At 45.3% G+C, this 25969-nt stretch overlaps 1 long non-coding RNA gene across 1 annotated transcript; it reads left to right on the forward strand.

Moving 5' to 3' along the window:
• The first annotated feature begins 1031 nt into the window (after positions 1-1031).
• Positions 1032-22010, forward strand: LOC137155272 (uncharacterized). Its single transcript, XR_010920396.1, has 3 exons — positions 1032-1108; positions 2339-2516; positions 21968-22010. It is a non-coding gene; the product is annotated as an uncharacterized lncRNA (long non-coding RNA).
• Positions 22011-25969: the final 3959 nt, after the last annotated feature.

The following is a 25969-nucleotide window of genomic DNA, read 5'->3' on the forward strand; positions in this document are numbered from 1 at the left end:
CTTGGAGAACCAGCTGTCTGCTTTGACTGGAAGGTGGAGCAGAGACGTTGAGGAAAGGAAGGGGTGGATAGTCTTTCTTGCTGTATTTTGGCCCTTCCTTTTCCAGGCCTGGGCAAGGCTGGGGGAAACAGCATGTGCATGTGTGAGAGAGACAGCAAGAGATTTATACAACTAAATAAACCCAGAGAAGTGAACTGAGCCTCTTTGAACCAAACCACTCAACAGCTGGGTCTGCAGTGAAAACGCTGGGTGCCTTGCCAGCCTTTAGTGCTAATGTGACCTGAGTCCGATACGCTGGGTACTATCACGGGCAGGTCAGAACTGTTGGGACTAGGATAAAGTGAACCTAATTTCCATCACAGGCCAGCGTGTTACTATATGTGCCTGTTCTTGGTCGGCAGGCTGTGCCCCGGCTGGCTGTGAAGGCAGCACTACCCACACTCCAGGCCCTGGGAGCCTCTCTGTGCATGTATGTGTGGAGGAAGGCAAATGGCTGCTGGCATCCCATTCCTCTGGTTCCAGTAGCAGAGCTCTTGGAGGGTGGCTGCTGGTAGCTGATTTCTTCCTTTCCCCTCAGCAGCAATGCCATTTAGACACCGTCAGCTCTGACCACAGAGGCTGCCATTGACCCATTCCACTGCTGGCAGAGAATGTCTTCACTGGGAGATGGCTTCTGGCCCATTTTTCTTCCTCCTGTGAAAGGGATCCCAGAGAGGGCGTGGTGGGTGGCTTGCTCTCCCCTGTTTCCAGGGCCCTGACACACTTCCTGATTGGCTTCTCCTTCCACTGGGAAACAGATCTTATTTTCCCATCCAGGAGCCAAGGGACAAGTCCAGCAGTGATGCAAACAAGTTTGTAAATTATTGTTGTGATTGTGTCTCTGTCACTTCCACTACGCTGGCACTTAGCGAGGACCCAATTCACTTGCAAAGCAAGCCCTCTGTAGTAAAGTGGTCAACAAAGGGTTACCTGGATCACTCAAAGATTTATGGGTTGGAACCAGGCTCCACCCCTCCCTTACTGCCTGTGTACACAGTGGGAATTTGCCCCGCTCTCAACAGCTCTGTTCTGATGCAGCTAAAGCAGCAAGTTCCCAGCCTGCAGTCCTGTGAGTAGATGCATTTTTGTTGCACTGAATGGTCCTTTTACAAACCCTCCTCTTTGTCAAGCACTGATCATGAAGCACGATGAGCTTTTATGCAGTCTGTGCGTTGACTGACATTAATCACTGCTCCTTTCATATGTAGGTAGGTATTTAGGGAGGGCTGCTTTTTGCTGAAGCCTTTGTTGCAAAGTTCTTGGGATCTGACGGTAGGCAAAGGGATCCACACAGAAAGGGTCAGTGCTGATAGAGCAAGAATCTGCTTACTGTTGGAGGGCTCAGCTACCTCAAGCAGGTTCATGCTGCAGAGCCGCACCCATACTCTGGATATAGTAGATCTCTTTGGCCACCATGTGGGCTTGTGTCCACTTAACGTGCTCATTTTCACCTTCTGCAACCCTGGTAAGGCTGTTTTGATCTATGCCAAAAATGAAGCTGGTTCAATTAAAAACGCCCCATGTAAAGGAGGAGTCAGAGGAAATTCCAGGTCAGGCTCATTTTGAAATCCAAGGATGCTATACACCTAAGGCTCTGGCATTGCTGGGAAAGGCAGCCAGGCAGTGCGGGGACTGCTCGGGAATGTGAGATGTCTCCGGGCGCTCTGCTGGCCAGAGGGAGCTGGCCCTGTTCCCATGCATGTTGCAGTCCCCGTCCCACAAAAGCAGACTGATTGCAGATGAATGAGCTTCACTTTTGTGAATGGAGATCAAAGTGCTTCCAAGATATTGGCCTATTAGGGATGGTGCCCGACAGCAGCCACTGGAAAACGCCAGCTCCACGCTCCTGTCCTCTGGCTTAGCGGAGAACCCAGGGCCAGCAGTGGTCACTGACTCCAGCATCGTGCTGCAGTCTTTGCTTCTTGTCTCCCTTGGCTTCCTATATGCCTACTCCCTAGCATAATGATGGCTCCAGAAGTCACTAGCTTTACTGCTTGCTATTGCCAGGACTAATAGAGAACATGCAGTAGAGACTACTGCACCTCTGTCTCTCTGCTTTCTGCAGAATGGCTATGGGCTTAGAGGAAGCCAGAGCAGCTGCCCTCCAGGAAGGGACAGTGATATGTTTGTACAGAGTTTAGCACAAGGAGGCTGGGGCCTTTAGGCACTCCTCCACTACAGATAATACTCACTGGCCTCTCTGCTTTGCTGGGCCCACGTTGCTGATCTTCCTGGCCTTGCCCACCAAAGCCTTTGTTTTTTGGTTAAAAGCAAAAACGTGCTGCACTTTCTCCGGCAGCGTTTCAGCTGAGAACCGAGGAACTCGCTCTATGCATGTTTCCTGACTCGGGAGGAATCCTGGATCCGGTTCGGACAGCATTCACCCACCATCTGTGCACGAAGCACTGAGCGGCTGGCTTAGCTGCTTATGCATGTTCGAGGCATCGCGCTGGAGGCTGGCTCGGCTCCAGATGAAGGCAGGTAGATCCGTCGATTCCGTTAACAACCTCGAGACGCTCGCCTATTACCCCGAGCCCTCTGCTTGGAGACGCCGCAGTCACATGACCCGTCAGCTGACAAAAGAGGATGACTCAGCCAGCAGCTGTCAGGCCCCTAAAATAATGACAAAAACAATTAGCAGTCCAAGCAGTAGCCTCTCCTTAATTATCTCCTCCGAGTTTAATTAACTAGCTAAATTATCAGCAGTAATGTAGGCATTAATTATGTCAAATTACAGTGTAAAAATCACAAAGTGTGGAAAATGTCAATTCAGTTGTGCTCACCTGCCGGGCTGAGATGAACATGTGTGTGACAGAGGCGCAGCCAAGCGCCAGGGTAGGGGGCCATTTACTCTTTGCAGGTGAAGAGCGCACCCTTCCGATAGCACTTTAAAGGGGGGAGGGAAGGGACAGTTACACGGCGAACAGTCAGCGGTGGCTGGGGGAGCCAGTGCCATAATTTTGATGCAGAGCCACTGGAGATGCTCTTGATTCGACGAGGATGGACTATTTTGGCTCTGGCAGTGGGAGGGGAAGGCGTGTGGATCCCCAGACCAGATGGCTTGGATGCTGAATTATTAAATTATGAATATTAATACAAATCAGACACGGAAGAGGTAATAATTTTGCTGCCCTACAGAAATAATTAACATAATTTTGATAAATTACATGATAAGAGGATCTCAAAATTGAGGTATATTTATCTTAATTAATATCTTGGACCTGCTCCAAAAGGTAAATTGTTCCATTGGGGACTGGGTAAGGGTGAGGAAGGGGTCCCCTTGTGTCTGAGGTTCAGACCCGTTCCAAGGTTTATCTCACAGTCGGTGTGTGTGTGGCAGGGAGGGGAGATGCAGCCCAACTCTGGAGAGCAAACAATATCTTAGGCCCTCAGGTCAGCTGTGCCTCATGCCCTGTGTGACAGCACACCAGGGTTCAGGCGTGGAAGTGGCTCTCCCTGCCTTTCTAGAGGCATGTGGCTCCCATGGGAACTGCTCCTGGCAAGCAAGGCAAAAGCATCAAATACAGGCCAGGTTGCAGATGTGCAAGCATAGCACTCACTTGGATATACAGCCACTGGGGTGGATTCCTGCAGAAACTCATGCCCATCGAGACAGCCGCTTTTGGGGGCACTGTGGTGTACTGAAACACAAGCGCCTTTGTGCATTGCATGCCTTTGTGTGTGTGTGTATTCACCCCTGTTTGCAAACACATTCCTGTGTCCACACAAACTCCCATGAATACTTGTATAACAAACATCTGTATCCACACATATTCATATGCAGCTAGAGGTGTACTTATTTACACGCAAACAAACACCTGTACCCAGATGCAAACGTGTGTGCATACCCGTGCATACTCCTGACCTAAGTAAACATCTATCTGTCTATCTATCTTGGCACCATTATTGTAGCATCCGAGTACCTCACAATCTTTTCATGTATTCATTCTCCTGGAACCCCTATTAGGTAGACAAGTACTGTTATCCCCATTTTACAGATGCGGAATGGATGTACAGAGATTAAACAACTCGCCCAAGGTCACACAGGAAGCCGGGGGTGGCAGAACTCCCGAGTTCCATATAGACTCATAGAAATGTAGGGAAGCAGTGGACCTTGCGAGGTCATCTAGTCCAGCCCACTGCACTGAAGCAGGACCAAGGACACCTAGACCATTCCTGACAGGTGTTTGTCCCACTTGTTCTTATAAACCGCCAATGATGGGAATTCCACAACCTCCCTCGAAGGTCTATTCCAGAGCTTAACTACGTCAGAGTTCGAACATTTCCCCTAGTATCTAACCTAAATCTCCCTTGCTGCAGTTTAAGCCCATTACTTCTTGTCCTCTCTTCAGTGGAAATGGAGAACAGTTGATCCCCCTCCTCTTTCTAACGGCCCTTAACGTATTAGAAGACTTTAAAAGGTCCCCCCTTAGTCTTCTTTTCTCCAGACTAAACATGGCCAGTTTTTTAACCTGTCCTCATAAGTCAGGTTTCCTAAATCTTTTATCATTTTTGTGGCTCTCCTCTGGACTATCTCCAGTTTAACTCCATCTTTCCTAAAATGTAGCAACCAGAATTGGACACAATACTCCCAGCTGAGGCCTCACCGGTGCCAGGTGGGACAATTGCCTCCCATGTCTTACATAAGACACTCCTGTTAATACACCCCAGAATGATGCTAACCTTTCTCACAGCTGCATCACATTGACTCATATTCCATTTGTGGTCCACTATCTCCCCTAGATCCTTTTCAGCAGTGCTGACACCTAGCCAGTTATTCCCCATTTTGTAGTGTGCATTTGATTTTTCCTTCCTAAGTGAAGTACTTTGCACTTGTCTTCATTGAATTTCTTCTTGTTGATTTCAGATCAATTTTCCAATGATGAAGGTTGTTTTGAATTTTAATCCGATCCTCTATCCTTTCCAGCTTGGTGTCCACAGATTTTATAAACATACACTCCATTCCATTGTCCAAGTCATTAATGACAATATTGAATAGTACCGGACCCAGGACTGACCTCTCCGGACCCCTCTAGATACAGCCCTCCTAGTTTGGCAGTGAACTGTTGATAACAACTCTTTGAGTATGGTCTTTCAACCAGTTGTGCACCCACCTTATAGTAATTTCAACTAGCCCACATTTCCCTAGTTTGTTTATGAGAATGTCACGTGGAAATGTGTCAGAAGCTTTATTAAAATCAAGATATATCATGTCTACTGCTTCCCCTTCATCCACCAGGTCAGTAACCCTGTCAAAGAAGGAAGTGAGGTTGTTTTGGCATGATTTGTTCTTGACAAATCCATGCTGGCTATTCCTCATAACATACAAGATCCCATCCTGCTCCTGAACTTAATGGAAATTTTGCCATTTAGTTCATTGGTAGCAGGATTGGGCACCACACACTTGGACATGCTGCGTGAAATCCTGGCCCTGGTGACATCTATGGCAAAACTTCCATTTGACACCAGTAGGATCAGGATTTCAACCACTGTATATATTCACGTGCATACTCAAATGCCAGTATCCACACACAAACATCTGTGCATAGTTGTATATGCTCACCTGCAAATACACACTTATGTATTTGTGTGCATGCTCACTTTTACCACGTGTGTGCATTCATGCCTGTCTACACTCTCCCACACACTTCGTGTCTTTCCATGTGTATTCACTTCCATCCGAAACATCATTTTTGTGGGTACATCTGTGTATTCTTTGCGTACAGACACACACACACACGAGTGTTGTACCTATTTGTGTATTCTCTCCTATATATGGATAATCACACACATGTCTGACTGTCTGGTGTTCCTCATCTAATCAAATAAAAACATGGCCCTACACATACATTAAAAGACATATGTAAACACACAGCATTCAAAATCATACGAAGATGGGTAGGGTCAAATTTATTCCTGCAGTCAATGGGGTTGCATTGTGTGTGTGAAAATACCAATAGAAGGGGGGGACCCTGTGTGCACATCTGTGCCTGTATATATACCTGAAATGTGTATTTTTTGATGCAGGTGAACATACAAAGAAATACACACAAATGAATGAGCATATGAAGTAAATGGAGTTTATGCCAGGGATGAAGCTAGCTTGTAGCAAGAGGCAATGTACAGGTGTAAACTGGTTTTATTCAATGTCCATCATCCTGGTCTTTAGGCATCATCTGTTCTTGCCCTTGTGCTGCTGCAGCGTATGGTACAGCTGGCTTTCTTCAAACCCATAGCATACCCAGCATGATTCAGTGGATTCCCTAGAGCGTCCTGCTCCGAGTGTACCTGCTTTGAGTGAAGCAGCTTCCTTCTCCTTTTCTAAAGTGTGCTTACTGCCACGTTTTTTGCGTCAACAATGCATTTGCGTTTCAGTTCAGCTTGCAGTATAACAGCCATTAGCCTGGGGTAGCTCTCTTTCCGAGAGCTGTATATATACATACAGTGTATGTCTGTACAGTGTAAATTAGTTGAAATTTAAGAAATCAAGGTGTTGTGCTATTAGGTCAGATTCTGCTCTCAGTACGCTGGAGTACATCTAGTGTAACTTTGCTGAAGCCAGATTCATTGGAGGTGTATCCCAAAGCACAATTTGGACAATTTGGAAAGTCCTGTGTTTGCCAGTATATGCGCATATGGGGATCATTAATAGCTTGTGCCGTCAAAGTCACAGATCAAATCAGAAAACTTATTGCAAAAAAAGAAAATTACTTTGGCAGTGACATATGGCAGGACCTGCCACTCCAACAGTCTAGGAGGAGATGGAGTTTGTGCATTAATACCAACCATTCAGAACGCCCAAGAGATATCCATTACAAATATATTCTGCAACAACATTTGTAAACGGTACATGGAATGTGTGTGCTATGGCTCAGCTGCTTGACCAATCTGAAGCTTGGAAGAACAAGTTATCTCGTGAGAGAGGCTATTCGCGTGAGATTTCCATCTTGGTCTCTAGCTCATAGAGGTTTTGGACAAGAATCCACACTTTGGGTAGGTTAATTGGGAGGTATTTGAAAAACATTCAGAGGTCTAGTTGATGTGTTCCCAGTAATAATAGTTGGCGCCTAAAGCACTTTATACATTCAAAGTGCTGTAGAAACATTAACTAAGACGTCCTCAATTAAGCACGATTCCCATTTTACAGATGGGGAAACTGAGTCAGGGAGGCTAAGTGCCACGAGTGTTAAAGCTAGGATTGAAATCCAGGAATCCCTGGCTCCCAGTCCTGTGCTTAGTTCCCAAAGGTAGAAGGCAGCATGATCAAGTCTGGCTGCTTATGTAACTAGCTGAATCTCCTTGTGCTGCTGCAGTGTATGGTACAGCTGGCTTTTTTTAAACCCATAGCATACCCAGCGTGATTCAGTGGATTCCCTAGAGCGTCCCGCTCCGAGTGTATCTGTCTTGAGCGAAGCAGCTTCCTTCTCCTTTCCTGAAGTGTGGTTATTGCCGCATTTGTGTTTCAGTTCAGCTTGCAGTATATCAGCCATTAGCCCGGGGTTGCTCTCTTTCCGAGAGCTGTATATATTATGTTCACGCCCAAACACTTGGTCTTCAGTCTGCAAAACTCTGCTGGGAGTTCTGTGAGACTAGGTTTTCTCATCGGATTTCTGGTCTTTCTCGTGTCTGGCTAGGCTAGAAACACCAGGGGTGAAAGCCCGACCACAGTGAAATAAATGGCAAATTGTCATCAGTGGAGCCAGAGGAACAGCCTCATCCTGGTATTTCAGTTGGAAGCTGGAGACACGGAGGTGTGTGTGTGAGAGAAAATTAATAGGAAAATAGTCATCGAAACTCCTGGAAAATTCAGTGAAGGCTCAGCTTCCTTCTTGGTTTAGTCATATCGCTTTACCCATGTATCCCTTATGCTTTCTCTGAACCTGTGGCCCTTTACCAATTGCTAACTACAACAAGGACAGATTTCCGGGTAGATTTTTCCATAGTGCGGCAAGTACCAGACCCGGCCTATACTCAGGGCAGGGCAATTGTCTTGACTTGGAGAAATTTCTGTGAAATTAAATCAGGGTTAAATACCCTAATAACCCTAGAGCCCTTCTATTTCTCAGAGGCCTGGAGTAACACAGGAGCAGTGAGGCAAGGGGGGGAGCAGCCCTGACTACTATTAGGTGCACACTTTGCATTTTGGGTGAGTTTTACCAGCATACCCTCTGCTCTGCTGGGATACCGGAGCACTTTAAAGAAGCAGGATGCAAGGACGGCACTTGTAGTATGGTGGATACAACATGGCTCTTTAAGGAGTTGGCATTATGGCCAGTGTGTTATTGCAGAGAGGAGACCCAGCCAGTGTTTGCTCTGGGATGTTAATACTCCATCCTACTGGTGAACTGGGTTTGTTTCCTGTCCTGCTAGCAGTTTCGAAAAGGGGAGGAGAATAGAGGCAGGTGAAAGGAGGGGCTGGTTTTTTGTTGGCTGCCTCCGTTGGGCCACGTCTCCCCTTTGGATCCAGACACAATAAACACGTGACCCATGCTGAGATCTGCTTAACAGTCTGCAAACAGTCTCTGTTGTGTGGAGAAGATCAGGTGGCTGTTTAGACGGATGCGAAACTACATGTCTGGGCGGCGCTGAAAATAACGTTAAAACAAGGGGAACCCCACGGAGGAATAATTAATGTGGCTCCGTTCCACCAGCTTCCCCCAGCTGGGCCCTGCCAGGACTTGTCCAGGTTCATGTGCCTCAGAGTGACCTGCAACAGCCAGCTGTGCACCCCAGCCTCACACGCATACTGATAGGTGCCATGTTCTGGGAGAGGAGACCGGGGGAAGAGCAATGGCGTCCAACTCCCACCCTCCCTGAGCAGCGTGGGGAAGGAGGGAGGGGATTTTCTTTGCAGTTAAGTGTGACAAAAAGTTCGAATACTGGGTCAGTCCGTTTAGGAAATCTCCAGTTTGGATCTCACCAAATAGTCCTGATAGTTGTGCTATCACAGCTGAAAACACACACACACATACAGAAGTACCCTGGTGCGTGTGCCCACATACACACACGTGCACCTGCCCAGTGCCCTGCAGCAGATTCTGCTGCATCTGAGAATGCCATCTGAATTCAGCCTTAACCCCTTCACCACTGCAGCAAGCCCGTTCGCCTCCACGGTGCCCTGTTGCCGCCAAGCGCTTAACCGCGGTCAATAAAAGTGGCTCCTGAGCGCTGACCTCCCAAGCACCTGCAGGCTGGGCATGGGGATGAAGATCGGGTTACTGCACAGCGTTCATTCCCTGAGTTGATCAGTGTTACTCCCAGAATTGAAACACAGCTACCACTGAATGACTAGAACCCAGTGCTTGGTGTGGGTGGAAACCTGGACTTTTTAGCTGGTCATGTTGGCGTCTGCCAGAGCTGAACTGTGTGAGTTTGGTCTGGCAGAGAGGAACCTGCATTGCGGGAACCATCTGCGGCGCACAGGCAGAAGACTGCCCCCCTTACTCCCCCCTCTGTTGCTTCCCCTGCTCCAGGAACCCATCCACAGCAGTCAGGATATGAAACGCACCACAACTACACGCAGTACGCACACAACACGCCAACTGCACAAACAGGGATGAAAGCACCACACCCACAAATAGAGGTAAAAGATATTGTCGCAAACTCCCCCTGTCTGCAGAGGTCCACAGCTGTTTTGTTCTCCGAGCTGCTGCAGCCTGTGACAGAGGAGAGGCACACGCTGAGCTCTCTAGTGGAGGCTTTACATTGGTTCTTTCTGCCGCTTGTTTTCCCTAATCAAAAATGAAAGTCACTTTAGACTGAAGAGACGTGTTTTGTTTTCTGTGATGGAAACATAAATAAGGACAATCTAGACATGCGAGGCATCCTTCGCAATGTGTATATTCAGCGGTAGCATGGATAGGGCACAGGGCTGGGTCTCCCAGCTCTGGTACCGACCTGCTGGATGACCTTGGTCAAGTCATTTCCCCTCTGTGCCTGTTTTTCCCTTACCACCATTTATCTGTCTTGTCTATTTTGATTGTAAGCTCTTCAGGGAAGGGACTGCTTCTCCCCATGTGAATGTCCAGTGTCTAGTGTGGCGGGGCCCCGATCTTAACTGGGGCTATTATAGTAAAAATAATAATACTGGACAACTGCAGTCCGTACAGCTCTGAGCAACACTCCAGAACCCTGAATGTGCACAGATTACCCAGGCCCTACAGAAATACAAAGCACATCCCATGCTACACAAACACCAAGAGACACAATAGAGAAGAGTATACAATCAATACCCCTGCCTACCAGGTGAACAGTACCTATCCACATAGCTGGTATTACCCCTTTTCTTCTCAGCCCTGGGAAAATAGGGTCTGCTAGGTGAGGGCCCATCCTCCTTCCCCATCCCCATTTTCTTAGGCCAGGGGGTGCTTTTTCTCCAGCCTCGTGATGTGATCTGCTTCTGCCTTTTGCAGTGTGTTATTTCCACTTTGTTTCAGTTTCTCCTCTGCTGGGACTCTGGGCCTTTCCATTCCCCAGTAATTATATAATTACTTCACAACATGCTGCAGGAATATTCAGGGAGATGGTTAAGGCTAGCACAACAATGGTGACAAGTAAAACATTAATTTCTGGAGTTCTTTTAATTAATTCATCAGGAATCGTGCTGTGTGGGATGATTACGTTAAAGTGTTTAATTACAAATTTATATGTAATGATGCACTTTAATTACTTTGGACTGGTACAATATTATTGGGCCCTTTTCCCAAGATTCCTGGCACTGGGTCTGGGCTGCACACAAGCATGCCATGGATGCTTGTGCTTCTAAATTATTTACATAGCATGGGAGAAATCTGGTTCTGATTGAGGAGGGAAAATTCCCTCGTAAACTAATGGAAACGTATACCCCAGGGTATATGGAGAAGGAGGGTTGGAGGGAGCTGCGTGGATGTCAAGAGGAGCATCAGGACGTTTGTTGGAAGAATGGAGGTTAATCTGAAGTATTAGAGAGCCAGGCATGATAAATATTTATCAGAGAGACTGGTTTCAGGGTTCTGGTTCTCAGCGAAAACTAGACTAATTCAAAGCTCACAAAAGAAACCATAGTGCAAGCAGCTCTCAGTGGGTGTAGCGAGTCCCCTTCTTTCTTTCTTAGCCTGTACATGTGTGCAGCATCTGTGATTTTTTTCCCTCTTTTTGATACTTTTATCTCAGCTGAGAGGTACTGCGTAGGTGTTTTGACATGTATTATTATAAAGGCCTGTGTGTTAAAGAGCTTGGAATTAGTTTAGGGCGAGGCATGTGCAAAGTCCTTCACTTAGGAAGGAAAAATAAAATGCACAGCTACAAAATGGGGAATAACTGGCTAGGTGTAGTACTGCTGAAAAGATTCTGGAAGTTATAGTGGATCACAGCTTGAACAGGAGTCAACATTGTGACGCAGTTGCAAAAAAGGCTAATATCATTCTGGAGTGTATTAACAGGAGTATTGTATGTCAGAGATGGGAGGTAATTGGCCTGCTCTACTCTGCACTGGTGAGGCCTTAGTTGGAGTACTGTGTCTGATTCTGGTGCCACATTTTAGAAAACATGTGGACATATTGGAGAGAGTCCAGAGAAGAGCAACAAAAATGATAAAGGATTTAGAAAACCTGACCTCTGCGGAAAGGTTAAAAAATGTGGGCATGTGTAGTCTTGAAAAGAAAACTATGGGGAGATCTGATAAACAGTCTTCAGATATGTTAAGGGCTGTTATAAAGAGGACTGGGATCAGTTGTTCCCCATGTCCACTGAAGATAGGACAAGAAGTAATGGGCTTAATCTGCAGGAAGAGAGATTTTGGTTAGATATTAGGAAAGCCTTTTTAACTATGAGGGTAGTTAAATTCTGGAATAGGCTTCTAAGGAAGCTTGTGGAATCCGCATTGCTGGAGGTTTGTAAGAATAGGTTGGACCAACGCCATCAGGGATGGGCTGTCTGCTTGCTCCTACCTCAGTGCAGAGAGCTGGATTTGACAGCCTCTTGAGTTCCTTTCAGCCCTACATTTCTGTGATTCTATGTGTTTGTGCACATGTGCAGGCAAAATAACTGATGGCACATGGTTATATAGTACACAGTGCTATGTATGCTATGGAATATTTTATAGGTACATTAGATACAGCTAACAACCCCATACCAGGCATATACCTGTAATGAAATATTTACATCATCAAGTGTTAACTACGGTTGTACTTAGATTGTTACTTAAATTTTAAGATCTTCAGATCTAGGACTATCTTGTGTTCTGTGTTTGTCCAGTGCTTTGCACAACTGGTCTTGGGTGTCCTAGATGCTACTGCAATATAAATAAGCTTGAAGAATTAGATTTTTATTGATAAATATCAATCAACATCCATTTCATTGCGCACACACAAACCAATGAAAAAATGCTTCCGGTGATGATAATCTAAATACAGAAAGGCAAAGTAAGAACAATGCAGCTTGAGAACTCATTAGAATTTGATTTAAGCATAGTTACTCTGTATATTTTGATATGTGATGGTGGCAATTTGTGTTTTAACAGTTACAAAGATTTACCTTTTTGAATCTCAACATCTCCTGTCTTTTAATAATTATTGTCTAGTTCCCTTCCATAATTTCCCACAACTGTGAAACAGTAAATCAATTAAAATAAAAAAAATGCTTAAAAATAAACATCAATATTATCAGTTGGAATAATAAAAGAATAAAAATTGAATTCTGCCAAGTCTAAATGTAAGTAATAAGGGTTTTGTTTTGCCTAAGTATGAACTGCAAGATTCGGCAAAGAACAAATAGACTAATTTAGTTAGAGAAAAACATCCCAGGAGGAATAAACCAGAGTCTGATCTCCGTTACACTTGTGACAATCTAGAGTAACTCCACTGGGTGTATGCTTTGGACTTATACTAGTGTAACTGAGATCAGGATTTGCTCACACTACAAGGAAACAGACCCTATCTAATGTCATTACGAATGCTTTTCTCACTGCTCTACAGTTTCATGAGAGGTTAATGTGACTAGTATTTAACATGTCAGGTTTCAGGGTCTTGAGGGATCAAGCACTTTGGATGCTTTTGCTCCCCTCCCAGGCACAAGAGTCACCTACAGTAGCTGTTTGTAGCGCTGTCCTGCCACGTGGCTGTGAGTCACCTATTTGGGTTGGACGTGGCTGTGGAGAAAATTTAAGGGTTGGTACACACCGTGGGCTTGTTTACACTAGGCATGGTCCAGTGGCACAGCTGCACTGCTGTAGCACTTAGGTGTGGACACTGCCTACGCCAATGGGGAGGGGTTCTCTCATTGGCGTAAGTAATCCATCTCCCTGGGAAGCAACAGCTCTTCTGTCGACCTAGCACCGTCTGCACCGCCTTAACTACATCACTCAGGGGTGTGGATTTTTCACACCCCTGAGCAGTGTGGCTCGGTCGACCAGGCCTGAAAACTTACATTGGCATAGCTGTGTCTCTCCGGGGTGTAAAAAATCCACACCCAATCTAACTATACCGACCTAACTCCCAGTGTGCACAGCAGTAGGTTGACGAAAGAATTCTTCTGTCAGCTTCGCTAGCGCCTCTCAAGGAGGTGGGTTAACTATAGTGATAGGAGAACCCCTCCCATCACTGGAGCGAGCATCTACACGGAAGCACGGAAGCAGCGCTGTTGTGCTGCTGTAGCGTTTTAAGTGTACACATAGCCTAACGCTCCACACAAACCACTGAGACCGGAGTTATGACCGTCGCCATGTTGACCAGTGCCAGTGACTGAATGAGGGACCCCCAGAGCTAAAAGGCGCAAGTCTCTAAGGCTTGAACTAATGAGCCAGGAGCTCAAGCTGAGAGCTGTAACACTCAGATCCTCTGTGGATCAGTCCCCAAGTAGGGCATGTAACACCCACACTGACGGGGGGTCACATAAGCTTTAAAGGTCCCTCTGGGCTGCCTGGCAGGGCAGTAGATTGGAGCAACTTCATGAGCTGCAGCTTCTCAGTTTGTTGGTGCTATTACAGAAGCCGAATTGAGGGAGGGGTTACATGCCCTGAGATGGAGAGTGAAGGATTACGGACCTCGCCAGCCTGCATTTTCTCAGAGCTTTCTGAATTCACTGCCAGCTGCCATCTATTTCCAAACTCTGTCCGTGTTTCAGAGTTGCTTGCGCCATCTCCGTTTCCTCCCTCTTCTAGTCTCCCATCTTCCCTGCCTCTTCTTACCTGTCTCTTCTGCCCTACTTCATCTGATCACGATCCCATTTTTAACTGGAGCCTCTTCACAAGCTTTTCTGTGCAGGGAGTTTTCTTGCTTCCACTTGCCACCACTGAGCCACCCCCAGTGCCCCGTTCAGCAGAGCTAGCTACGAGGGGGCTGGATGTGGATTGGTAACTCACAGGTGAAGGGAACGCTCTCGATACAGGAGAGGGAAGGTCAGTGTTCTGGGGCCGGGGGGGGGGAAGCCAGTAGCAAAAAGAGGAATGAGATTTTTGCAGAGTGGCGTGGGACTGTGTGTCTTCTCTGGGCTCTGGCAGTAACTGAGTGCAATAGAGAGGTGGTCAGTTAACCTGTGCTCTGGGAGTTACAAGGAAAATGCCTGTAATAGGGGAACCAAGCGAAGGTAATCTTTATTAAGGAGCCCTCCCTCCCTCAGATCCACCCCTTATCCCGTATCTAGTCACCAGGGAGAAGAAAATGTGATAATCACATCAATAAAACAGGATGTAAGTGTGAAAACAGATAACAGTTTGTTAACAAAATGGCAATAATGGCTTGGTGGTTTACCAAAAGACTTGAAGCCAGTGCCCAGCACCGTGTAAACAAACCTGTGGGTACAGGAAGCAAGTGAAAGAAAGTCAATACATCACCATCAGAGAATGGATCAGAATCAACTCAGGGTCAGGTCAGGATCAAGTTGGGATGAGGAACAGGATCAGGAACCAGGAACACCCCCAGGAACAACAGGAAGGATGATGAAGGCACAGGAACAACAGGGACTGGTATAAGCTGTCTTCCTTGAAGAGCGTCCTCTCGCGTTCTGCTGTACGGCTGCCACCATAAAGGACAGCCCTTTGCTCAGGCTCTCCAAAGCCTTAAGTATCTCCTAGATTGTCCAATGGGGTAACTCCATTTTTCCCCACGCCTCTGCACTCAACACTGATGTCTGCACATGGCACTCCAGTGCAGTGCACACAGCACTTCCTGCCTTTGCACCCTGCACCAGCGTTAGTCCCAAGAACCATTCCAAACACTCAGGCAGGGGGCAGATCATCCTGGTGCTGGCACTGTCCCTAGAATTTGACTGATCAAGTTCGAGGTGCACACTTGCACTAATTCTGCAGGCTGAATGCATCCATGTTTTGGTCCCCAGGTTAATCCAGACACCCAGGCGAGGGATGCATTGCATTTGATGCAGGCACTAACCCCGAGTGTTAAGGCCAATAAAAACAGCAGCAATCATGGATAAAGGAGCCATTTATCTGAATGAAATAAAAGGTCTTTTAAAATGCAAAGCAACTGGAAGTCCCTGACAAAAGCCAGGCCTGGTCTCAGGCAAACTCAACTCCAAGGTGAGGAAAGTACCATACCAGGTCCTGCACAGGCTCAGATTTCTACTAGGATCGCAGAGGCAGCTAGGCACAGGCCAACAAGTGGTCAAAATGGCAGCACAAAGCAGAGGACACTGGGAAGTGGAAAAGTGCAGCCTGTTTCTTTTCCAATGATCTATAATACAGCGAATTGTGGGCAGAGGCCATAGGCAAGGGAAAGCTCAGGGCAATGTGGGTTTGCCTGGGCTATCCCAGCAGCCTGTACACACCAGAAGAGCAAGGGTGCTTCTTGACCATTCGTGTAACGACTGGTTTGTTGTGGTGTCCGTTGTCCCCAATGAACAGGGCTCTGAAGGGAAGGCCAAGGGTCCTCTTTTGGATGAGGAATACCCATTCTTCTCCGGCGTGTGCTTTGGAGAGCACTGCAGGTAGCTGGGCCCAGGGGATCGTGGCCTATCGAGGCAGGAGAATGGCTGGATCTTTCTGAATGTCTGATTATTATTTTGCTGTAAATAAATCAGTGTTTGAATTTGATCCCTGAAATCTGTTGGCTAGAAATCAGACTCAGGGACCCAGCTCTGCCTTTGTTTTAACCTGTTGCATTAGAGTCCTGGACCCACCATCCGAAACCTCCTGCTGTTAAAGAAGGTTGTCAGCAGCTGTAAAGACACGTGGTCCAGGAGTCTCTCCTGCTCAAGGGGGGCTGTCCCACCTGGCCCTGGGAGTCCATCTCCTATGAAACTTTCCCAGTGTCTGAGCAGACATTGCGCCTGCTGAAGGGCTGCAGAGGAAACCAGGGAGATCTGCTGTCACCTGTAAATGAGCAGCAGGCTCTGGAATGCAGGGTGGCACCCACCACTGCTGGAAGGAGGGAGGCTGAACTGCATTCCTTAGCCCCAGTGACCTGACATGGATCAGGGTTATGAAAGGTTAATACCCCTGTCAGACAACGGGGGTCAATATTCACTCACTCCAGTGGCTACTGTTGCAGCTGCCTCAAAGCACTGAGTTACTGGAGCCCTGGCAAGGAACGTCTCCTTTGGCTCTCAGCCCAAGTCGGCATTGCAGCATCTTCTGACCGCAGGGAAAACCTACGTTATACTGCTAAGATCAGCCCTGGGGGGTGGCGGGGGAGGGATGGGACTGCTGTATGCAGTTACCGCACTGGGCTGTGAGGCGCTCCCGTTTATTGGGGTAATGGTTCGGCTGGTGCAGGCCTGCCAATGCCAGATGGTGTTTGTGAGCAGCGCCAGGTCCCAGCGGAGTGCTGCCCTGGGAGACACTAACAGAAGCTGGCTCTGCAGCGAACCCTGCCAAACCAGTGGCATATGCTCCACTCTGCCCTGCACCTGCCGATGGGTAGGATTCACACACGGCTCTTGTGGCACTGTCTTGAAAGGAGGAGGAAAATCTCAGCTCCATCTGGAGTGAATTTAATGGATAAAGAACAGTGAAGGAAACAAAGAGATGGAGGGGTTGGTGACCTTCGGTGATAGGATAGAGGCCGGGGAGCAAAGGGACCTAGCAGAGGGAGAGTAGGTTGAGAGGGAGATGGGAGGCATGAAAAGCCAGGAGGAAAAGGAAGGAAAGGAAGGCCCATAGCAGAGAGTGTATGTGTATGTACGAATGGGTGGGCGTGCCCTCATAGCAACTGCACAGCTCCTGCCTGTGAAGGGATTCCTGTATTTTACCCTTGGCAAGAAACTGCTTAGCACACATTTGCATCCACTGTAATGGAGAATAGATCCATTCCTCTGTGATCGGATGTCAACTCCCAGGGAAGGGTGGGATAACTGTGGTGATGCTATAGGAATTGTCCCTTATGGGCTCCTAGTTTTCGCCATAAAATGGGGAAGAGGAACCAACTTGCACGCTGAGTTCACTCATATTTGTTTAGTATTTATTTTTTGAAAGTACAAATGTCGCTGTCTGCTCGGTTCTGTGCCAGTGCCATGCGAAGAAGCCAGACAAAACTGACCAAGAGAAGCACAGACTCGGATCCCCATGAAAGTATTTAATAAAATAACTTAAATGGTTAGGAACAGATCCTCAGGTGGCATAGAGCTGTGTAGTTCCACTCACCTTAGTGGAGCTATGCTGATTTACACCAGCTCAGGATCTTACCCTTTGAGTCATACTTTAAAAGACCTGTTCTGTGTCCATAACTAAACACATTTTGCAGGTCCAAAGGGAATTTGCTCAGGCAAAATACGAAGTCTAATGACCTCATTGTGCACACAAATCCCATTGGTGCATGCAAATGATAGACTTGATCCTGTGACATGCTGATTACCTTGCCAGAGAGTTGCTCTTCACCTCAAAGGATATAGCCCAGTTTTACTGGAGCAGGCAAATGAGTGTGCATGCAGAATTCAAGGACATACTGGCATAGCCTGTTGCACTCTGAAATTGTGCACGTACACCAGTGTGGGCCTGCAAATGGTGTGACCGTCTGTCTAACTACTCAGTTTGCACACACAAATTCTCATTTACATATGCAATTGTGGATTTTGCACACACACAAAGTGGACATACGTTTAATTTTGGAGGCAGTCTGGAAATGCACAGTGGCTTAAAGTAATGAAGGTCTTAAAGTAATAATCTAGAGGCTACAAAAGTTTGACTTTTGTTCCTTTTTTGCCAAAAAAAGCATATATGAGAGAATATACTTTTGGGCTCGTTTTTGGTTAAAATGTAAGTGGAAGTGTTCAGTGCTATAATTTACTGAAATGAAATAGACCGGAAAACAGATTCATATTGTGAATAATTTTTCCCATCACCATAATCTATCATTGAGAGACAGGGTACTTTGTTTTTCTGAAAAATTATTTTTATTGCTCATTTAGTTTCAAAAAGAAGAATTATTATTGTCACTAATAATGACTTTTAGAGCTCATGTCACAAGAGGATCTCAAAGCACTTTACAAAGGTATGTAAGTGTTAGCTGCATCTTACAGCCAAACGTTAATGATGCTTAAGGTTAAGATTTTGGCACAGGTATTTTTAGTAAAAGTACAAGTCAAATTGCAGGTGTGACCCGTATGTGTCTAAGGTAGCAAATGCCAAGGTCAGGGCAGGGTGAAAAAAGGAGAGCAGATTTTCCCAGAACTGGTGGCTAACACTGAAGTTAGATTCACCAACCGGTCACAAACAGCGCTCCTGATTCCACACACTGGTTATCAAGTAGCTTAAAACAAGAAGTTACACAGCCCTCTTTATTACATTTCAGTCTCTGGCTCCCAATCAGCAACTAATCCAGTAAAAAGGTATCTGAAACTCTACTCACTGTATAAAATGTTCTTCTGATCCCCCAAAGGGTCAGCCAAACTTCCAGATCAATATTGGTTTGGATCTTACCCAAAATACCACGCTGCCAGGCAATCCTTTAACAACTAAAACTAAAGGTTTATTATAAAAGAAAAGAAACAAACAAGAAGAGAGATGTTAAATGATCAAAGCAATCAGATACATGCATGTGACTTCATAGTCCCTATATATCAGATTCTCAGCAGTATTGGGGAGTTGGTTGGCTTGTACAGTTCCTTTGGAGTACATCCAGTACCTGGATGGGTCTGTCAGTCCTTTGTTTCAAAGCTTCAATTGTAGAGAAGTTGATCCAGAGGTAAGACGCAGGAATGAAGACCAGATGGAGATGTTGGCAGTTGCCTTTTATATTCTCTGCCATGTGGCTTATACATCCTGTGTTTGAAACATAAGCTCATAGCACATCAGACGGGAAAAGCTCTTGGGCTCCCCCTGTCTACAGGCATGTTCCGACATGTCCTGCTGACTTATAGTCCCTGTCTTCTCTCTCTGAGCCATTGTATATCTGATTGCCCTTGCTGGGCCCTCAAGCAGGCTGGATATGCTGATGCTAATCTGTTGGGGGTGTCACCTAGTAGTATAGCACAAGTTTGAGATACAGATATATCACACATGTTCATAATTTTCAGTACAAAGATGATCCATACATATAGATAAGCATATCAGACTTAGCAAATCATAACTTTCGATTGATACCACAAGTGGCCTCAGTGGCTGCTGTTCCAGCCCCTAGCTGCTACTTCAGCCCCTCCCCTGTTCCTGGGCGGGGGCTGACAGCTGCTCCAGCCCCGCCACTGCGATGGGCAGAAGCCGAAGATGTCTCAGAGCTCCATTGAAGTCACCGACTCTGTGACCGAATTGCATCCTGAATGATGCTAAAGTGGGTCAGAACCAGCCCAATGTGAGAGTAGCAGGTGCTCAGAAACAGACAGGGAAGCTGGACTCCCATATTCATGCTCCCATGGAAAGCCCACTGAATGGGAGATGCCAGAATAAGGAAAGAACATTCCCGTCACCTGCTGTCTGGACAAGGGAGGGTAGGAAATTGCAGGGCAAAGGCAGCATTTCTTTTTGACCTTTATCTGCTTCCCACTGGTTTCTCTTGAGGAAAATTTCACTCCATTTGCTAAGGAAGAGAGACAGCCAAGAGACGGGGCTATGCTGTTTCCTAAAGGAGCCTGTGCTACCACAGGCCAGAGCACATGGTAAATTACAAACATCCCTTTGTGGGATTTTAAAACACTTTATTGTGGGAGATTTCAGCACTGTGTGAACTCTTCCTGTCCCCCATCTGCACAAGTGACTGCCTTTCCTCCTTGCACCTGACCCAAACCAGCTAGAGCCGCCAGACCGATCAAGGGTCCATGAGCGCAGCTGTTCAGGAAGGAGAGCTCAGGCTGTGTTGGTGATGGCAGCTCAGAGTGTGGAAGATCCCCCAGGGAAGGGCTAGTACCCACAAAGGGAATGACATGCATTTCTTTGGCAACCCCTCTGGTGATCATTCGTTCTGGGTAGTCAGAGGTACCTGCTCCGCAATTGCAGGACAGTGATCGCTAACACAGCTGGCACTGGCTTAGACAGCAACTGGCCTTGTGTAAGGGACCTGTGCAGGTGGGGGATGGAATATTTCTGCCCAGCTTGGAGCTGCTCGAGCCCAGTAGAGCAACTCAGACGTTCCCCTTTGCCAGGATAGGCAGGGATTGCTGTTTGCCAGAGGTTGGGAATGGCCAGTGGGATGGCTCACTTGATAATTACCTGCTCTGTTCCCTCTGGAGCACCTGGCAGTGGCCACTGTCGGAAGACAGGATACTGGGCTAGATGGATCATTGGTCCGACCCAGTATAGCCATTCTTACGTTCTTATGACTGAAGCAGGGCCATGGCCTACTACAACAGAGAATTTGCACAGAGAATTTGGCCAGTGGATCAACATAGTTTGGTAGCTTTCTTGCATTTCTGCAAACCCTCCCCCCTGGCAATGGGAAGGAGGCCCCATGGAAAAGCGCAGAGCACCCCCGTGCAGTGTCTCATGGCCTATCCTCTTTCCTCCACTATGCAGAACTGCATCGGTCATACTGCTTCAGGGGCCTTATGCACCCTTGCAAAGAAAGACAGGATGTGAGAATCGGTGTGTGGTTCCACTTGGAATGTTAACTGTTAACACAAAGGGCCACAGTAAAACCATGTTGGGATACAAAGATCTTGCTTCTGTCTGTTCAGGCCTGTCCAATAATAGTGGGAATCAAAAATCAGACTAGAAAAGTTTGCTTCTAATCTGTCCTCCCTAAAATTAAATGCTAACACAGCAACACCCCTGGTGCGGCATCTGCGTCTTCCCAAGAAATCAACTGCAATCAATCACTTACAATCAATCAGTTTGGCAGGAGCCACTGTAGATTCCTGTGGGAAGGCAATCCAATCAGCTGATGGTCATCATCTTCAGCTTGTCGTCAGCCCCAGGGAGCTGTGCTGTACTGCTTTGAGCAATGGGTTTCCGATTCCTAGAGAACAGGGAGAGTTCAGCCAAGGGATGGGGTAAGTCTACAGATGGCTCGTAGATGTTAGAGATAGGAAAGCCTTAATAGCCCATCTAGTCCTTCCCCATCAATGCAGTATTGTTCCTTATTTCACAGGTACTAGTGCTTTGTCTGGCGTAGCATTCAATATTCCAAGAGGGTAGACTGAATAGCACAGCCTGCAGTAATAAGTTGGTGGTGCTTACCAGAATCACATTGGTGTGTTGGATGATTTATCCCCAAATATTGCATTTTTCCAATCTTTCTTTCTTTCTTTCTTTCTTTCTTTCTTTTTCTTTTTCTGAAGTTTTAACAAATGTACAAACCTTTGCCATGTAAATATCAGAAACAAAACAATCATGGCAACAGGTAACTTTTGTTAAAGAGACATAATACAGGAATATAATAATCAGATCTTTCTATTTAACAGGCTGTTACAATATTCCAGAGTGAGCATCATAACAACACCTATGTGGCTTCTAGTGATTTTATTAAATTGAGTGAAATATCGATATACACGTATTGAACAGACTGGGTATGTCTAGCAAATGTTAATGTTCAAAAAAATTGAACATATGTTTTGTTTTGTTTTTTTGCAGGTGAATGGACTTTGTCTGAGTACTGAATAAATGGTAACCAAATATCTATCTGTCCTCTCTATTCTGCTGGATATGTAATTGGTGTATTAATTTTTCCACAACCACAACCTCCCATATTTTTGAACCATTTCTCAATGATTGGTTTTCTGCCCATATTTCTAACTCCTCCAGAACTCTTGGTATTATACCTCTGTCCTTAGTGGTGTGTACAACTTCACCCCATTTAATATCACCTGCAGATTTCCTCACTGTACGGCTTCCCTCTCTTCCTGGCCATTCATGAAGGTGTTAAATATTAAGCGTGGACCTAACTCAGCTCCCTGCGCTGTCCTGCACTTCACATCGCTTCCCCCATTGAACAGCGAGTGGCTCTAGTGGGAAGGACTGGCAAAAGGCAGAATGTGCAAGGGTTCATGCAGAAAGGCTATCTCAACAAAACTGTGACGGTGCTCAGCTGGGGGCTAGCGCTCCTTAAGGGCCAAATGCCAGGTTGATGAGATATACTCCAATATATCAACTGGTTTTCTTACCTTCATTAGTAACCAGTGGGTCTAGTACTGGGTATGGAACATGTGTCTGAGTAGTTAATGGATGGGCAGTGCTGATGCGTACACCTTACTTCTGGTCACAGCTCTGTGTCCATTGTGCATTATATTCTTTCTTCTAGTCCATCTAGCTTTTCATCAGTTTACCCTGATGCTTAGCTTCCTTTCTTTGTTCTATAATCCCTGAGGGCCCCATCCAGCAAATGGGCTCAGAGCATCCCTGGAGGACCTGAGCACCCTCAACTCCTATTGACAGCATTCCCATCTGACACCTCCTTTTAGATTACTAAAGTAAAATTAGGGTAAGTAGCTGCATTAGGATGACCCATATCTTGTCAATCTTAACGACATTCAAAACCAATGTAACCTATTCAATCATAACAGGGTCAAGTCAATTGAATAATTCTGTTTGCTAATGCCACAGTATATCTGTTTTATTTTATCATCATTCATTTTAGTCTCTTTAGTACTTCTATTTTGTCTTGCTGTATTTGCATCTAAAAATAGAGTAAAGTGAATAAAAAAATTCTCAATTAAGCCTTCCAAGATTATTACAAAATAAGGCCTTGTTTTGAATGCATATTTGCAGAAGAAATAGCATAAAGAAGCATGCACGTGTGAATTCTTAGAATTTGCAAGCACAATTTATCTTTGCAGGTCAATAGCTCATATTGTCTGCTCCGCCAAATTGTTCAAACACATATAATGCTCTCAAAACATTGCTTAATTAGATTCTATAGAACATGGACACACAAATAAAAAATATTAATATCAAGCATTCCAGCATTATTTGTAGTTTACATAGATCAAAGACCATTTTTGGTGCAAAGAGGTTATGAATGTGACAGGTTGCTACTCTACAAGTTAAGAATATGAATCACATGACATGACAGAGACGCCATGATCAGAGAACTGAACACAAAGAGGAAGCAATGTAAACTCAGGAGAGATATGGAGAAGATCAAAATGGCATTCAATAGAAATAGAGGAAAAGGAAAGATTACTATGGTTGCAGACTGAGCAGAAGCCAAGAGCTGAAGAGTGAAGTATAGTGAGATGCATGCGAGCTTGGTATAACGTAGCAAGATGTAGCAAGAGAACAGTTGAACAGGTAAAGGGCAAATCAAGGTGAACTCAATACATTCCAGTTCAAATACATATTCATTTAAAAAAAATTAAAAAGGCTGTATTTAATGTCAATATTATTGTGCTAGAATGAGGAATCATGAATAAATAAAACCAGGTGGCAGATTGATAATACAACCTCAAGAAACGCACTTGTAGGGTGTATTTTCTTCTTGATATGTAGAGATTTATATATGTATTTCTCATTAGCTTTAATAGGAATTGTGTTTGTAAATCCCTGTATATCAAGAAATAGGTGTAACTCAGTGGCTGAGGCTTGTTTCAACACAATTATCTCCTTATATTAGTGGAATGTATTAACCTCTGTTTCAAAAGTGCTTTTTCTGTATTACATTATATATCACAGAGACCTGCCCAAACCATTGTAAATAATTCAAAAATATGTAGCCAGAATTGAGGGCCAGTGTTTTAAAATGTGGGTAATTTGTGGCATTGTTTAAGTGGCCTCTGCCTCTCCCCTTCAACTTTTTACCAGTACGTCCAAACAATAGATGCAAATAATAATTCTAGCATTTGACACTGGAAACATTACCAACTTCTAATGCTCAGAGCAGTACGAGCAATAGGTCTTGATTGCTGGTAACATGTCTAGCGTCGACTGCCAGTAAAGCTGATAGGGGCTGATCCCACTGGGTGCTGGATGATCTCAAAGCCCACTGAAGACAATTGGAGTTGAAGGTGCTCAGCATCTCGCAAAATTGAGTTTTTGTTGATTTCCCACATGGGCAGTGTGTCATGTTGTCCCATTAGAAAAAAGGTGGGGAAAGGGGAAATGCATCATAGGAATTAAATACTTCTGATATTGTGTGTTCCGTGTTAAGGCCCCAGATCAGCAAAACATTTATACACGTGCTTCACTTTAAGCACATGTTTAAGGCTTTGTGGAATCAGGGCCTAGGTGTTGAAATTGGCAATTTTTGAAAAATCTAATTTTAAATAGGCCGTTAGTTAAACCACTGTTGTAAAGCTCTCGGTCTCTCTACCCCCAATCACCCCAGTATCTAGCCTCTCTAGGTTGAAATAATCTGTTTAAAATCCACGTGAAAGTACATTATTATTTTTATTCAGTTTTAACTGGTATCATTAAAATAAAAGGGTGATGGTTTCCAAGAGTAAAGACGTGACTGTTGAGTCAAGAAGTCTTTTAAATACATTCAATTGTATGCCATTTTTAGAACAACTTTAGTTTTCTGCACCAAAAGAAAATACCGGAGCTCATGAGTTTCTTCTCATAGTCTTGGAGACAAATTGAAATAGTGCAAAATAAATTAGTGAGTGGCACATAGCTTTGTATTTCTGGAGGTAAGTATATGTGGAATCTGCCTCCTACCATTCCAAGCAGCATACATTTCCCTGACAGCTTCATGGTTTGGTAAGGGGTCCTATGTAAAGCAAGACATATCAAAGAGTAAAACAGAAATTTCCTAGAAACTAACTGCTGAAGGCACAAAAGTGCAGCACAATCAGGAATCACAAGCAGATGTTGACAGGAAAGAAGAAAGTGGGAGGGAGGGTTAGCTGAACATATCCAGTGCTGTTCTTGGGCTGGCCCAAAACATTTTACAGACCCAGCAGTGGAACAGAAAAGTCTTTCTCACATTTTTAAGGGATTTTAAAAAAAAATCTGTTTAAAGAGCTTTTTCCCAGAAAGTTGAATTTTTAAATTAGTCACTTTAAAAATAGTTGACCGTGTCCCTTTGAGTTCATTGTCCACCGTGGAAATAGATTACTTTGGGATCTGTTCACACATGCAGTGGGTTTGTCAGGAAGCCATAGAGGCAAGGAGAAATTTAGTACAGTGTTACATGCATAGTGGCCCCAGTCAAAATTCGGCTTGAGTGGAGTTTCCACTGAGTTATGGTCTAGCTTCCCAATGGGAGACTGTGTTTGCACATGTAGGTGGGTACACATGTGACTGTGTGTGTGTGTGTACATGTCCATTCATAGAACCTATAGAAAACAGCAAGGCAGAAAATGAGGAAAGAGGTTTTCCACTGATGAGAAAAAGGAAAGCTCATCCATGCTGAAATACTGAGATCTAGGCATTCAACAGATGGAGATTTGTAGAACTGATACATACACTACAATGAGTACAGGCATACCGATCTGTAGAGATAGTACCGACGTCAGGTTTGCAGAAATAATAGACAACTCGATATTCAGGATTTATTGTAGCTAAGAGATGGAGCAGCAGTTCTCCAAGGTTCAGTTTTGGCAATCAAGTGTGTGGAATCCAGACCTCAATGCTTTGTCTCTTCATAATCCTCAGCAGCAGTTTTATGGGGCCCGTCTCCAATGTTTTTATCTTCTC

The sequence above is a fragment of the Emydura macquarii genome, unplaced genomic scaffold (assembly GCF_026122565.2).
Source record: "Emydura macquarii macquarii isolate MOO-44397 ecotype Brisbane River unplaced genomic scaffold, CSIRO-AGI_Emac_v2 contig_1348, whole genome shotgun sequence".
NCBI lineage: Eukaryota > Metazoa > Chordata > Testudines > Chelidae > Emydura > Emydura macquarii.